This window comes from Dasypus novemcinctus, chromosome Y, assembly GCF_030445035.2.
Source record: "Dasypus novemcinctus isolate mDasNov1 chromosome Y, mDasNov1.1.hap2, whole genome shotgun sequence".
NCBI classification, from domain to species: Eukaryota; Metazoa; Chordata; class Mammalia; order Cingulata; family Dasypodidae; genus Dasypus; species Dasypus novemcinctus.
Genome location: NC_092216.1, coordinates 12,239,803 through 12,252,597, shown reverse-complemented (window position 1 = coordinate 12,252,597; position 12,795 = coordinate 12,239,803). Strand labels below are relative to the sequence as shown.

The 12,795-nt window shown below is 36.0% G+C and overlaps 1 pseudogene; it reads left to right on the top strand.

The window, feature by feature from the left end:
• LOC139438246 (lysine-specific demethylase 6A-like) overlaps positions 1 to 12,795 on the top strand; it is a 62,259-nt pseudogene that overhangs the window by 15,205 nt on the left and 34,259 nt on the right.

The following is a 12,795-nucleotide window of genomic DNA, read 5'->3' as shown; positions in this document are numbered from 1 at the left end:
AATGTATGAAAGTCTATAGCTAAAATGTAAATCATAATGTAAAACATAAGATAACTGAAAATTTAGAAAGTTGTATTGTCAAAAATATAAACCATAATGTAAACCGAAATGGAACCATGTTTGAAAGCTATTGTTTCAATATCTGTACATCAGCTGCAGCAAATATAATATGAACGCGTAAAAAGATCATTGTGGGGGAAGGGACAAAGGGTTTGATGTTGGGTATGTGGGAGTACTATATATTGTATCTGTGCATTACTATGATCTAAAACTTTTGTGAAGACCAATGTAATAAGAAGAAGAAGAAAAAAAGAAAGGATGTATATACTGAAAACAAGTGGAAGAAATTGCCTTGCCACTGTACATACAGGACAACACCTGCAGCAGTGATGAAAGGCAAATGTCAAAAACAAAGCTTTTTCATTTTGTCATTTTTTGATAACCCAATTTATTTTTACTTTACTTAATTTTTCTAAATTAGTATGCATTCTATATTTAACCTTTGAACCCATCACTATATTCCATTTCACTATTAATGGAACCTGGCAATATATTAGGCTTTATTTTTAAAGAAGTTTTGGACCACAGAGTGGTTCAACTATGGCAGGGGAGGAACATGGGTGTGGGGTGTTATTGACAGGGGGCACATGGTTGGGAGGAAGTACTCCATGGCATGTCTGCAGGGTACATAAAAATGTTTGGATATTTTCATCATAGTTTCAGCTAAAGAAATAACTGAGGGAGTGCTGAATTCCTAGCCAGGGGAGCTCTATCACATTCCCCAATGGAACAGCAACAATCCCCCAAGTGCAATGGCAATGACCAATAAAGATGGATGGTCCAACAATGAGCCCTTGATACTGATGGCAGTGATTATGAGACTGTGTGCCTGAAATATGAACTAGGCCTAGAGCATCAGGGTGCCTAAGAGTTACCTCCTGAGAGCCTCCGTGTTGCTCAAATGTGGCCACTCTCTAAGCCAAACTCAGCATGTAAATGCATTACCTCCCCCTCAGCATGGGACATGACTCCCATGGATAAGTCTCCCTGGTGCCAAGCGATTACTACCAAGCACTAGCTGATGCTGTAAGTAGAAAAAGACCTAGAATCTAATAGGTGTGTGCTGAGAACACCTGCAGTTATCCTGATAGGCTGAGGAAACACCAGCCTCCTCCTATCCTATTAGGGAATGGGGGTGGATAGGCACCCAACAGTTCAGTCCCTGTAGACTGAAAGTACTCATTATAGCCCAGAGAGGCTGTGGAGACACCAGATCCCTCCTGCCCCATTAAGGGGTAGGAGTGGATCCATGCATGGCCAACAGTCCAGTCTGTGGAGGCCAAAATGCCTGATGTGGCCCAGAGAGCCTGAGGAAATACAAGTCCCACTTCTCTCCTATTGAAAGGTGGGGGTGAATCCACAAGAACCCAGCAATTTCAGACTGTGAAGGCTAAAAGTGCCTTCCATTGCCCAGAAAGGCTGTGGAAACACCAAAACCCTCCTTTCCAACTGGGGGGGTGGGAGTGAGTCCGCAGATAGCCACCAGTCCAGGCCATTCAGGCTGAAAGTGCCAACCATTGTCTGGAAAGGCTGAGGAAGCGCATCTTCCTTCCTATCCTACTTGGGGGTGGGGATGGAGCTACAGGTGTCCAATTACTCAGACTGTGTGGACCACTACACCTGTAGTTACCCAGAGGGGCTGAGAAAATAGTCTTTCTCTTGTCCTATTGGCAATGGGGGAGGAGTTACATGTACCCAACTGTCAAGTTTGTGCAGGCTCAGAACACTTGCAGTTGCCCTGAAAAACTGAGAAAACACCAATTCCCTCCTATCCAATGGGGGGGGGGCGCGAAGTGGGGAGTATGGAGATGATGGAGATGGAGATGGAGATGGAATCAAAGGGCTCAACAAACTCAGTTCATGTGAGCTGAAAATAACCACAACTGCCTGGAGAGGCCAAGGAAATGCAGCTCCTCTCCTATTCTATTGCTGTGTGGTGCTGGAACCCCAGGTGTTCAGCTATTCAGTCTGTGCTATCCAAAAGTATCTATAGTTACCCAGAGAATCTGCTTCAAGTCCCCCAGCTTAACTTCCTGTGATGGTGGCAATGGTGGGTGTCTGAAGAAAGACTTCAGTCCCTCCAGGAAGGTGTTGATGTGAATTTATACAGTACATCAAAAGGTGAGGAAATGTTAGTTCATGTGGAGGGGGGGTTAGTGCCCATAATACAGTCTTGGGTCAATAATGGGCTGTAAAATGAATTCTTCTAGTGTATAGCTTGGGGGGTGGGGGGGCATAGAAGGTAGGATTTTCTTGGAATGCTGGAGGGTTTGATGACCCAGAAGCAATGAGGGTCCTTATCTGCTCCATTCCCACTGTGATATGGCTCATTCTTGGGAGGAAATATGATGTCTTCCACATGTAGGCAGTTTGCCCAATCAGTCAGAATGGAGGCACCGCCTTATGACCTGATAATCATTGCAGACCTGTAACATAGGTCTCAAAACATCACTCTCAGCATTGGATAGAACATTTGGACAGAGGATCAGTAAAGAAATAGAGAGCTTGAATGGTATGATAAATGGACTAAACCCAATAGACATGTACATAACATTGCATCCCAAAACATCAGGGTATGTTTTCTTCTCAAGTGCTCATTGTTCTCTCTCCAGGATAAACCATATATGGGCTCATAAAGTAGATCTAAATAAATTTAACAGTACTGAAATTATACAAAGTTTTTTCTGAGATCATAATGGAATAAAGTTGGAGATCAACAATAGGCAGCAAAGGGGAAAATTCATAAGTATATGGAGGTTGAACAATGCACTCTTAAATAATCAGTGGGTCAAAGAAGAAATTGTAAAAGAAATCAAATGTTTTGAGATGAATGAAAATAAGAATGCAACATATCAGAACTTATGGAATGCAGCAAAAGCTGTTCTGAGAAGGAAATTTTAGCCCTCAGTGCTTACATTAAAAATGGAAGAGTTGAAATCAGCGGCCTAACTACACATTGAAAGAAACTAGGAAAAGAATAGCAAACTATTCACAAAGCAGAAGAAATGAAATAACAAAGAGCAGAGCAGAAATAAAATTGAAAACAAAATCAATGGAATTAACAAGCCTAAAAATTGGTTTTCAAGAAAATTGTCAAGTCCTTAGCTAGACTGACAAAGAAAAAAAGAGAGATGGTGAATATAAGTCAAATTTGAAGTGAAAATGGGGACATTACTACTGACCCCACCGAAATAAAAGGAATTATAAAAGAATATTATGAACAGCTATACACCAAAAAGTAGACAATGTAAATGATATGGATATTTTTCTAGGGAAAAACAATCTATACTGGCCCTAGAAGAAATAGGAGACCTCGGCAAACCAGTCCCAGGTAAACAGATTGAAGCAGTCATCATGCAACTAACCAAAATGATAAGCCCAGTACCAGAGGGCTTCACAGGTGAATTCTGCTAAGCATTCTAAGAATAGTTAATACCAGTCTTACTCAAACACTTCCAAAAATTGATAAGGAAGGAATGCTACCAAACTCATTCTCTAAAGTCAACATAAACCTAATACCAAAGTCAGATAAAGGTACTATGTAAAACTAAATTACTGACCTGTATCCCTAATAAATAATGAGGCAGAAATCAATAAAATACTCACTAAACAAGTCCATTAAAAGAATTAGTCATCCTGATCAAATAGGTTTTATACCACACATGAAAGGATGGTTCATCACAAGAAAATTAATCAGCATAACACATCACTTTAATAAATCAAAGGAGAAAACTCCCATGATCGTCTTGGTTGGTGCCAACGAAGTGTTTGACAAAAGACAGCGTTCATGCATGATAAATATATTTTAAAGATAGGAATTGAAGGGAACTTTCTCAACATGATAAAGGGCATGCATGAAAAACCCACAGCTGAACAAGTAGAGCAAAAAATAAAATAAAATAAAAGGCATGCAAATTGAAGAGGAAGAAGTAAAACTTTTACTCTTCACTAATGATACAGTCCTGAGAAATCTACAATAAAACTTCTAGAAACATGTTCAGGAGGATAGAAGATAATATGCAAAAATCTGTAGAGTGTAGCAAATTAACACCAATGAAAAACTGTTGGTAATGGGGGAAAGTGTGAAAGGGGTGGAAGTGGGATATATGGGAATCCCTTTTATTTCTGATGTGACATTTGTATAATCCAAAGTTCCTTTAAAAATAAAAATATTAACATTAAAAAGTCTGTAATATTTCTGTACACTAGTAAAGAGCATCTTGGGGAGGGATTCCAGAAAAAATTACATTTACAATAGTGACTAAAAGAATCAAATATTTAGGAATAAACTTAAGGAAGGACATAAAGCACTTACTTAGAAAATCATAATGCATTGCTAAAAGTAATCAAAGTAGATGTAAATAAATGGATGAATATTCTCTGTTCATTGATTGGAAGATTAAGTATCATTAAGATGTAAATTCTATCCAAAATGGTATACAAATTCAATGCAATCTTGATAAAAATTCCAACATCCTTATTTAAAGAAATGGAAAACACAATTATCAAATTTATTTGGAATGGTAAGGGGCCTCAAATAGCCAGAAACATCTTAAAAGCTACAGTTGTAAAAATGTGATATTGGCATAAAAATAGACAAACCAATAGAACTGAATTGATGGGTCAGAAACAGACCCATTCATTTCTGGCCAAATGATTTTTGTTTAAGGCTAAGCCCACCCAGCTTGGCCATAACAGTCTATTAAAAACATTGTTTTGGGAGATCTGAATATCCATATCCAAAGGAAAACAAGAGGACCCCTATCTCATACATTATACAATACTTAATTTATCTTAGTTATTACAGAAATTTCGAGGCAAAAACAGTCAAGCATTAGCTTTGTTAGTGAGGTGGAATCATGGTTTAACTGATCTGCCTGTGGTTCATGCAGCTATAAGAGCTTAGGCACAATGAACGATTAGTGACAGAGTACAAGCCACTTTACTCTTTGTTTTGTCAAGAAATTTTTTTATCAAATCAATTTTATTGTTACATATTAACAAAGCATAAATCCATCCAAAGAGTACAATCAGTGGTATTTGCTGTAATCACATATTTCTGCATTCATCACCCCAATCATTCTGAGAGCACTTTCATTTATTCCAATAATATACAAAAAAAAAAAAAAAAACAACACACACATCACCTCTCATTCTCACTATGCCTTGCCTGCCCTCCATAGCTGCTATTCATTTTCCATATCTCTAGTATGTTTGTATTTGTATTTTGTAAAAAGAGTTTTATATATGTAATATCCCCCATATTTGTGTTTTACGTGGGATTTTACATTATTATACAGTCCCATGTTATAATTTTTAGCTTTCCTTCTAGTAATATACATGACCTTAGACCTTCCCTTTCAACAACTGTCATACCCATACAATAGCACTGCCAGTTACAAAAATCATGATACTTTCACCATTTCTATTCATTTCCAAAGGTTTTCAAACAACCTTTTTTCCAATTCTGCAGAACTTTTCTTACTTTTTTTTACTGAAGTAAAAATCTTAAAGTTTCAGTCTTCTCAGATAACACTAGTCGTAGTATTTTTTTCTGCTTGTATACCTACATATGTAATGTAGATGAATCTGATAGATTATGTGTTTTATTATCATCAGATTGCATTTTGGTATGGTGGAAAGATCAGGGGCCTCGGAGCTAAGGTTTGGATTCAAGTTATGAGTTTGCCACAGATTATTTGCGAAATTATTGATTTTCCATATAAACCTTTTGATACCTTAATTTTCATTTAACCTATTAAGTGAGAAAATTGAATTTAATCTCTCAAGTTCCATTCTACAAATTATTAATGTGAATTTTAATTTCACCAGAAGTTGCCTCTGCTCCCAGATACCTATCCAATTTGAAATTATTGCCACCTGTGCTATATCTTTTGAACATTTGCCACATGTGCTATATCGGTTTTTTCCATCCATCCATTTTCTAAACATTTGAGAGTGGGTTGTGTACATTATGCCCCTTGAACACATAATACTCCCATATAGAACAAGTACATTAAAAAATGTAACCATCCAAGTGAACTTAATCGAGTTGAAGTAATTTAACATCGATATAAACTTTCCAGGGTTTAAAAATTTTTTAATTTATCTTTTTTTTAAAGATATGTAGATCACACAAAATGTTACATTAAAAAATGTAAGAGGTTCCCATATACCCTACTCCCCAGTCACCCAATCTTCCCACATCAACAGTTTCTTTCATGAGAACTTTACAGTATTTATACTTCGCTTATTTCATTTGTTCCAATAATGTTCTTTGGAGCCTTTCTGCCTCCCTTGTTAGTTTCCATCTAGGATCAAGTTTTGAATTTAATTATATTGTCTTTTTACATATGTCCAGGGTGCATGGTAATGTTTGGATATACTCATAGTGGCAACAATTAAAAACCACAATAGGGGGGGTACTGGGTTCCTGGCCAGTGGTGCTCTGTCGTGGTCCCTAGGGGAGCAGCGACAGTCTCCCAGGTACAGTGGTGGGGACCGGGAGGGAGTGAGGGTTCAACAGTGAGCCCCAGATGCTAATGACTATGCTTGTGAGCTGATAAACCCAAAATAAGAACAAGGCCTAGAGCAACTTTGTGCCTGGGAATTTCCTTCTGTCAGCCTTCATGTTACTCAAATGTGGCCAGTCTCGAAGCCAAACTCAGCATGTAAATGCAATGCCTTCCCCCCAGCGCGGGACATGACACCCAGGGATGAGCCTCCCTGGCAACGAGGGACCACTATCAACTACCAACTGATGATGCAACTGGAAAATGACCTTATACGGAAGGTTCAATGCGGATCAGCAGAATATCCATGTCTACATAAAATACCATGACTTTAAAATGCTGTTTGACCTAAAGTAAGGGGGAAATGGAAAGGAGAAATGAGTTTATATGGCTACGAGTTTCTAAAAAAGAGTCTGGAGGCTGGCAGAAGGTTTGCCCTCATGCACAACTGAGCAGAGTCAGAGAGACAGATAAAGCAGATACAACCCCCAGATATTGGTTCCTTTGAGGGCTAAAGAGACCCATGGGAGTTATGGTCATGGCCGATGGGGTTAACTACCAGGGCAGATGGCCCCTCTTTGGAAATGGTGTTTATGTGTGATGAATCTGGACTCAGATGGGATCTCCCTTCATAAGACTTTCATGCTAATGTGCTGGAGGTGCAGTTAATGTTGGGGTTTAAGATATATTTAGGGGATTTGAATCGCTGGACTGACAATGTGATAGCCAGATCCTGAGCCTCAACAGACTCCAGCACCTACAATCTGATTTATTGGACTTACCACACTCAGCTAAGATGGAGTTGAAGAAGGACAACCACCACACCATGGAGCCTAGAGTGATTACAACTGAAAATGGGAGGATTGCATCCAGCATCCAGGTGGAATCTGACCCTCCTCTTGACATAGAGGTGCAATGGACACAACCAATCCAATGTCCACATAGAAGAGGTGGCATTGGATTGGGAAAAGGGGACATAATGGACAAAGGGTATGGGGAAAGGCAGGAAGAGATGAGAGGTGGAGGCGTCTTCGGGACATGGAGCTGCCCTGGATGGTGCTTCAGAGGTAATCACCGGACATTGTAAATCCTCACAGGGCCCACTTGATGGAATAGAGGAGAGTATGGGCCATGATGTGAACCAATGTATATGAGGTGCAGAGGTGCCCAAAGATGTACTTACCAAATCCAATGGATGTGTCATAATGATGGGAACGAGTGTTGTTGGGGGGGGGGGAGAGGGGGGGGTGGGGGGGTGGGGTTGAATGGGACCTCACATATATATTTTTAATGTAATATTATTACAAAGTCAATAAAAAATAAAAAAATTAAAAAAAAATAATAATAATTATATTGTCTTTTTAGTTGCTGTTTCCTTTCCTTTTATTGTGAGGACATATATACAATATAAGCGTTCCCATCTCAACCACTCCCAAGCAAACCATTCAGTGGGATTAATCACTTTTGCAGTATTGCTACAGCCTCACCTTTTCATTCCTAAAACTTCCCCTTCTTCCCTGATGGAAATCCTGAATCCCTGTGTGTTAACTCACCATTACCCCTACCTGTCATCCCTAGCACCCGTTCTCCCAATTTCTGTCTCTCTGAGTGTATATAAAAATTTTTGTAGTTACCATGGGCTTAAATTTGACATCCTAAATCTTTAACAATCATTTGCTTTGCTACCACCTTAATTTCAATAGTTTATGCAATATTTCTATACTTCTCCATTCCCTCACCTTTATGAAGTAATTGTCACAAATTGCCTGTTTTTATACATTATGGGTCGAAACCACTGACTTATATTATAGTTCATGTATTTGCTTTTTAATTCCTCAAGGAAATAAAAAGTGAAATTACAAACCAAAAAATACTATCAACCTGGAATTTATATATATCCATGTTGTTACCCTACTGGAAATCTCCATTTCTTCATGGGGCTTCATTTTATTGTGTAGTGTCCTTGCCTTTCAACCTACATACTCATTTGTACTTCAAGTATCGCTTATCTCCTCTAGCTTTTGTTTATCAAGGTGACTTTCTTAAATCTCTCCCTCTTTTTTTTAAAGAAATTTTATTTTTCATTGTGTGAAATATGTAAAACTTATATTAACCATTTTTCATTGGGCGATTCTTAGATAATAAGTACTTTGACAATTTTATGTAACTTTCATCACTCTTTGTTTCTAGACTGTTTTGATCATACCAAATTGAAATTCATACCTCTTAAGCATCATTTCTTATTTTCTCTTGCCTTACCCTGGTACCACTATTCTGTTTTGTATCTCTATGAATTTGCTTATACTATGTATGTCGTAAGAAATATCACACAGTATTTGTCCCGTTTTTGTCTGGCTTATATTCTTTTCTATTTGTGGCTGAATCATTCTTCCCTATAGGGGTAAAGCACATTTTTATCCTCTTATCTGATGATGGACACTTGGACTGTTGTGAATAATGCTATTTTGACATTGGTGTACAAATTTCTGCGTACAGTTCTGTTTGGTATTTGCCAAGGAGTGGGATTGCCAGGTCATAGGGAAATTGCATGTTTAACTTTTGAGAAACCACCCAACAATTTCTGAAGCTGCTGCACCATTTGCCATTTTACTAGCTTCAATTATTTCTCCAGATCCTCATCAACACTTCAGATTGTGTGTTTTTTAATAATAGCCTTCCTAGTGGGTATTAAGTGGTATATCTTATTGCAGCTTTAATTTGGATTTCTTTCACAACTTTTGTTGTTGAATATCTTTGCATATCTTTTGGAAATAGGTCTATTCACTTGTTCCCCCATTTTTTATTTTAGTTTTTCTTTCTTTTTGTCATGTTGAATTGTAGGAGTTCTTTATATATATTCGTGTTTTAAACTATTGTCAGATGATGATTTCCAAATGTTTTCTTGGGTTATACTGATTTTATTGATAATTCCTTTGATGCACAAAGTCTTTAATTTTGAAGAAGTTTATTTTTACCTATTTTTCTTTTGTTTGTGATTTGGGTGTAAAAATCTAAAATCCATTTCCTAATCCAAGGTCCTGAATATGTTTCCATAAGTTTTCTTGTTTGAGTTTTATAGTATTAGCTCTTATATTTAAGTTGTAGAGCTCATCAGTGACAATAATTAATCAACATTGATTCCTTTTGATATAAAGGTTGTATAAAGTATATAGTGGAGGTGGGAATCCAAGTTCATTCTTTCGCATGACGATTTCCAGTTGTCTGAGCAGCATTTGTTTAAGAGACTAGTCTTTCTCCACTAAATGGATGTGGTGCCCTTGTTGCCTGCCAGTGACCTTCGTGATAATGAACTGAGCATAAATGTGTAGCTCTGTCCCCAGACTCGCAAATCTCTTCTATTGGGTGAGATGTCTATTCAATTTTAAGTTCTTTAGCAATGTAGTACCCAGACTCTCAATTCTCTTTTTCCATTAGTTGATAGGTCTATCCTATTTCAATTACTTTAGCAAAGTAGTATGTTTTGAAATCAGGAAGTATGAGTGTTCCAAGTTTGTTGCTCTTTTCAAGATTGGTTTGGCCATTCAGCATCCTTTATAATTCCATAAAAATTTTGAGGATCAGTATTTCCTTTTCTCAAAAAAATGGCTGCTGAAATTTTATAGGGATTGCATTTAACTTGTAGATTGCTTTAAGTAATAGTGACGTTAAGTAATATTAACAATATTAATATTGAACACAGATGTCTTTCTATTTGCTTTTGATCTTTGTTCATTTCTTTCAGAAGTGTTTCATAGATTTTCACCTACAAGTATTTTGTCTCTTGGTTTAGATTATTACTAGGGAATTTATTCTTTTGGATAATATGTAAATAGAATTGTTTTTGTTCTTTTTCGGATTGTTCATTACTAGTTAATATTAACGCAACTGGTTTGTGCCTGTTAATCTTGTATGCTGCAATTGTACAAAATTTGTTTATTAGTTCTGAAAGCATTCTTCTGGATTCTTTGTTGAATTCCTTTAAATAAGATCGTATCATCAGCAGATAGCCATAGTTTTACTTACTCCATTCCAAAACAGATGACTTTGACTTCATTTTACTTGCAGTTACTTTCATTTGATATTTCATTGTGATTTCTGAATGAAAGTAGTTATAGCAGGCATCCTTGTGTTGCTCCTAATCTCAGGAGGAAAGATTTCACTCTTTCCATTGATTATGTTTGCTCCAAATTTTTTGTGAACGCTTTTATCAGATTGAAAATGTTTTCTTCTTTGCTTACTTTTCTTAGTGTTCGTATCATGAAAGGATTTTGAGTTTTGTAAATCATCTTTCTGCAATAATTTCAGTGATCATGTGGTATTTTACCTTCATATGCTTAATGTGTTATATACAGCAATTGATTTTCTTATGTTCAACTATGCTTGCATTCCTCGAATAATTCCCACTATTGGTGTATAAATCATTTTAATTTACTGTTGGATCCAGTTAGCTAGTGTTTATTGTATATACATATTGTATATATTGTATATACATATTGATTTTGTATATACATAAAGATGATGGTCTGTAATTTTGTGTGTGTGTGTATGTGTGAAGTCTTTTCTGGCGTGGTTATCAGAGTATTGCTAGTCTCACAGAGTGAATTAAATTTGTCCTCTTATTTTTAAAGTGTTTGAGAAGAATTGAATGTCTATATGTTTGCTAGTATTCAGCAGTTAAGCCATCTTTCTGGTCTTGGATTTTTCTTTCTTGTGTCATCTTTGATTAGTAATTCAATCTCCTTACTTGATTTAGGTCAATTAAGATTTTGTTTCTTTTTGCATAAGACGAGGTAATTTGTATGTTTCTAGGGATTTATCCATTTTTATGTGTTTCCTAATTTGTTGGCATATAATTGTTCACTATACCCTGTCATAATTCTCTTTATTTCTGTAAAATTGACAGTGATATCCTCACTTTTATTCCTGCTTTTAGTTTTTTATATCTTCTCTGTCTCTTTATTTTTGTCATCTGGCTGAAAAGATTATTGATTTTATTAATCTTTCCAAAAAACCAACTTTAGTTGCTTTTTATTTGCTCTATTTCATTTATCTCTGCTCAAATCTTTACTATTCCCTTCTTTCTGCTTATTTTACATTTAAATTCTTTTTCCTTAGATGAGAAATCAGGTTATTTATGATCTTTTGTTTATATTGAGGTATTTAGAGTTACAAATTTCCATCTCAGCACTGTATTTTTTCTTTTCAGCACTACTTTTTTCTGTTTCTTTGATGCACTGTGTTTTCATTTTCATTCTTACCAATTTCCCTTTTGAGTTTTTTGTTTGACCCATTGTTTATTTAATATTATCTTAATTTCCTCATTTTGTTAATCTGTTTTCCCTGTCATTGATTTCCAGCTTTATTCCATTCTGCTCTTAGAAGATACTTTGTATGATTTCAATTTATTTAAATTTATTAAGATCAGATTATTTCCCAACATGGTCTATTCTGGAAATGCCATCGTGTTGGGGTCCTATATATTGTCTAATTGTCTAATATTTAATAGTGTTATTCAAGACTTCAAGTACCCTAATTAACTATGTACATTCTTTTTAGATGTTCTATCAATTATTTCTAATTCTAAATTGAAGTCTCCAGTCATCGTGGAATTACCTATTTCTGTCTTCAATTCTGTTAATATTCTTTTCACATTTTACGGTCTTTCTTATTAGGTACATATCTATTTATAATCAGTATATTTTCCTGCTATATTGAACATTTTATCAATATATAACATCCTTCTTTATCTATTGTTCACTTTTTTGAATCAAAGTCTATTTTGAGTGACAGTAATGTAGATATTGCATCCCTACATTGATTAGTTTTCTATGAAATGTCTTTTCCACTCTTTCTCTTTCAGTCTCTTTGTCTTTGTGCCTAAAGTGAGTTTTTCTACAAAGCACATAGATGGATCATACTTTCTTACCCAATCTGCCAATCTCTGCTTTTCATTGGGAAATTTAATTTCTTCACATAGAAGGTAGTGAATGAAAAGGAAGGCTTTCTTTCTGCCATTTAGCTGTTTTCTTGTGTCTTGCATGTTTTTTGCTCTTTAGTTACTATATTCCTGTTTTAAAATTTTGTCTACACCCACTTTTGTGTGTCTACCATTTTTACTTTCTTCTTTTTCTTCTCAATTTCTTGGTTATTTTCTTTGTAATTACAACTAACATCATCAACTTGTAACAATATAGTTTGACTAATACTTAATCAATAGTATCAA